The 4,439-nt window shown below is 37.6% G+C and overlaps 1 protein-coding gene across 5 annotated transcripts in view; it reads left to right on the top strand.

Annotated features, from left to right (window-relative positions):
* Positions 1-4,439, top strand: part of SENP7 (SUMO specific peptidase 7) — a 201,395-nt gene that overhangs the window by 52,115 nt on the left and 144,841 nt on the right. The window lies entirely within an intron of this gene.

Raw genomic sequence — 4,439 nt, forward strand, 5'->3', positions numbered from 1 at the left:
TGCCTGAACCCAGGAGGCGGAGGTTGCAGTGAGCCGAGATCGTGCCATTGCACTCCAGCCTGGGTAACAAGAGCGAAACTCCGTCTCAAAAAAAAGAAAAAGAAAAAAAAAAAAAAAATCATGTCCTCTGCAAAGAGGGACAATTTTACTTCCTTTTTTCCAATTTGGATCTCTTTTATTTTTTTCTGTTGCCTGATTGCTCTGGCTAGGACTTCCATTACTATGTCGAATAAGAGTGGTGAATATGTGCATCCTGTTTTGTTCCAGTTCTTAGAGGGAAGTCTTTAGCTTTTCTTCATTCAGTATGATGTTAGCTGTGGATTTGTAACATATGGCCTTTATTCTGTTGAGATATGTCCCTTTTATGGCTAGTTTCTTGAGCAGTTTTATCATAAAGTGATACGTTATTTTATCAGATATTTTTTCTACATCTACTGAGGTGACTACATGATTTTTATTCTTCATCCTATTGATGTGATGGGACATGTTTATTGATTTGCATATGTTGAATCATTCTTGCATCCCTGAATACAGTTTCACTTAGATTATGGTTTATTATCTTTTTAACATGCTTTTAGATTCAGTATGCTATTAATAATATTCTGTTGAGGTGTTTTGTATCTATTTTTATAAGAGATATTGGCCTGAAGCTTTCTTTTTGTGTGTTTCTTTGTCTTCTTTTGGTATTAGCGTATGGATGACTTCAGTAGAATGAGTTAGGAAGAATTTTATTATCTTCTATTGAGATTTGGTATTAATTCTTCTTTATAAGCTTGGTAGAAATTGGCAATGACACCATCAGGATATGGGCTTTTCTTTTTTGGAAGCCTTTTTATTACTCAATCTTTTAAATTTTCTTTAGTGACAGGGTCTTGCTCTGTTGCCCAGGGTAGAGTGCAGTGGAATGATTGTAGCACCTTGTAGCCTAGCCTAGAATTCCTGAGCTCCGGTGATCCTTTCAACTCAGCCTCCTGAGCAGCTAGGACCACAGGTATGTACTACCATGGCTGGCTAATTAAAAAAACTTTCTTGGTAGAGGTGGGGTCTTGCTATATTGCCTAGGCTGTTCACAAACTCCTGGACTCAAGCAGTCTTTTGACCTTGGCCTTCTAAAGCACTGGGATTACAGGCGTGAGCCACTGTGCTTGGTCTACTCCTTCAGTCTTGTTGTTTGTTATTGGGTTGTTCAGGGTTTCTGTTTCTTTCTGGTTCAGTCTCAATAGGTTGCATGTGTCCAGAAATTTATCTATCTTTTTCTAAGTTTTTCAGTTTGTTAGCAGGTAGTTGTTCTTAGTAGTCTATGATAATATTTTATATTTCTCTGGTATCAGTTAGAATGTCTCTTTTTTCATTTCTGATTTTTTTATTTGGGTATGTATGTATGTATATGTGTTGGCCAGTCTAGCCAGTTGTTCATCAAGATTATCTTTAGAAAAACAAAAACAAAACCTCTTTTCATTGATCCTTTGTAGTATATTTTTAGTCTCCCTGTTTTCTTTAGTTTGGGATGTTTATTTTCTTTTCTCTACTAACTTTTTCTTTTTCTGAAATGGGGATTTGCTCTGTCACCCAGGCTGGAGTGCAGTGGCATGATCTTGGCTCACTGCAACCTCCGCCTCCCAGGTTCAAGTGATTCTCCTGCCTCAGTTTCCCAAGTAGCTGGGGATTACAGGTACCCACCACCATACTCAGCTAATTTTTGCATTTTTAGTAGAGATGGGGTTTCACCATGTTGGCCATGCTGGTCTCAAACTCCTGACCTCAAGTGATTTGCCCGTGTTAGCCCCCCAGAGTGCTGGGATCACAGGTGTGAGCCACCATGCTAGCTATCTACTGATTTTGTTTTGGCTTGTTCTGACTGTTGTAGTTTTTTTCAGGTGTATTAATAGGTTTTTTTTTTTTTTTTTTTTTTTTTTAAAACCTTTGTACTTTTTTTGTCATATGCATTTATTGCTGTAAATTTCTCTCAGAACTGCTCTTGCAGTATCTTACAGGTTTTATATGCTGAATTTATATTTTTACTTGTTTCAAGACATTTCTTGATTTCTCTCTTAATTTCCTCCTTTACTCAGTGGTCATTCAGGAGCATGTTGTTTAATTTTCCATGTATTTGTATCATTTCCAAAGCTCCTCTCACTGGTTTCTAGCTTCCCCCCCCCCACACACCCCGCATTGTGGTGTGAAGACACTGATATGGTTTTGATTTTAAAAAAATTGGTGAGGTTTTAGGCAATACCATTCAGGACATAGGCATGGGCAAAGACTTAATTACTAAAACACTAAAAGTAATTGCAACAAAAGCCAAAATTGACAAATGGGATCTAATTAAACTAAAGAGCTTCTACACAGCAAAAGAAACCATCATCAGAATGAACAGGCAACCTAGAGAATGGGAGAAAATTTTTGCAATCTATCCGTCTGACAAAGGGCTAATATCCAGAATCTACAAGGAACTTAAATTTACAAGAAAAAGAACACAACCCCATCAAAAAGTGAGCAAAGGATGTGAACAGATGCCTCTCAAAAGAAGACATTTATGCGGCCAAGAAACATGAAAAAAAGCTCATGATCGTTGGTCATTAGAGAAATGCAAATCAAAGCACAATGAGATACCATCTCACACCAGTTAGAATGGTGATCATTAAAAAGTCGGAAAACAACAGATGCTGGGGAGGATCTGGAGAAATAGGGACACTTTTATACTGTTGGTGGGAGTGTAAATTAGTTCAACCGTTGTGGAAGACAGTCTGGCGATTCCTCAAGGATCTAGAACCAGAAATACTATTTGACCCAGCAGTTCCATTACTGGTTATATATCCAAAGGATTATAAATCATTCTCCTATAAAGACGCATGCACACGTATGTTTATTGTAGCACTATTTACAATAGCAGAGACTTGAAATCAACTCAAATGCCCATCAATGATAGACCGGATAAAGAAAATGTGGCACATATACACCATGGAATACTATGCAGCGATAAAAAAGAGTTCATGTCCTCTTCAGGGACATGGATGAAGCTGGGAACCATCATTCTCAGCAAACTAACACAGGAACAGGAAAACCAAACACTGCATGTTCTCACTCATAAGTGGGAGTTGAACAATGAGAACACATGGATACAGGGAGGGGAACATCATACACCGGAGCCTGGTAGGGAGCGGGTAAGGAGAGGGATAGCAATAGGAGAAACACCTAATGTAGGTGGCGGGTTGATGGGTTCAGCAAACCACAGTGGCATATGTATACCTCTGTAACAAACCTGCACATTTTGTACATGTATCTCAGAACTTAAAGTGTAATAATAAAAAATTTGGTGAGGTTTGCTTTGTGGCCTAACATATGGTCTATCCTGGAGAATGTTTTTTTGTGTTCATGAGAAGAATATGTAGTCTGTAGCTGTTGGATGAAATGTTCTGTAAATGTCTGTTAGGTCTATCTAGTCTATAGTATAGAAATGTTCAATTTTTTTTTTTTTCTTCTAGATATTGGAGGTGGGACGTTTAATTCTCTAACTATCATTGTACTGAGATTTATCTCTCTCTTTAGTTCTCATATTTGTTTTATTTATCTGAGTGCTCCTGGGTTGGGTGCGTGTATGTTTATAATTGTTATGCTGTCTTTCTGAGTTTATCTCTTTATCGGTATATGATGACGATTTTGTCTCTTTTTATTTTTTTTTTTTAAGTTTTGCAGTATATTTATTTTTTTCTCTTCAATTTTATTTTAAGTTCCAGGGTACATGTGGAGGATGTGCAGGTTTGTTACATAGGTAAACATGTGCCATGGTGTTATGCTGCACATACCAACCCATCACTTAGGTATTAAGCCCAGTATCCATTGGCTGTTCTTCCTGATGCTCTTTCTCCCCTCAGTCCCGCTGATAGGCTCCAGTGTATGTTATTCCCCACCATGTTTCCATGTGTTCTCATTGTTCAGTTCCCACTTATGTGTGAGGACATGTGGTGTTTGGTTTTCTGTTTCTGTGTTAGTTTGCTGAGGATCATGGCTTCCAGCTCCATTCATGTCCCTGCAAAGGACATCACCTCATTTCTTTTTATGGCTGTATAGTATTCTCTGTTGTACATGTACCACATTTTCATTATACAGTCTATCATTGATGGGCATTTGGGTTGATCTCCATGTCTTTCCTATTGTGAATAATGCTGCAGTGAGCATATGTGTGCATGTATCTTTATAAAATAAAATGATTTGTATTCCTTTGGGTGTATACCCAGTAATGGGATTGCTGGGTCAAATGACATTTCTGCTTCTAGATTTTTGAGGAATTGCCACACTGTCTTGTGTCTTTTTATTTATTTGTTTTTTAATCTTAATGTCTATTTGTTTGATGTAAGTATGGCTACTCCTGCATATTGTTGGTTTCCACTTACATGGGAGATATATGTATATATGTATCCATTACATCCCTTCGCTTT

Source organism: Cebus imitator, unplaced genomic scaffold (assembly GCF_001604975.1).
Source record: "Cebus imitator isolate Cc_AM_T3 unplaced genomic scaffold, Cebus_imitator-1.0 Scaffold321, whole genome shotgun sequence".
NCBI lineage: Eukaryota > Metazoa > Chordata > Mammalia > Primates > Cebidae > Cebus > Cebus imitator.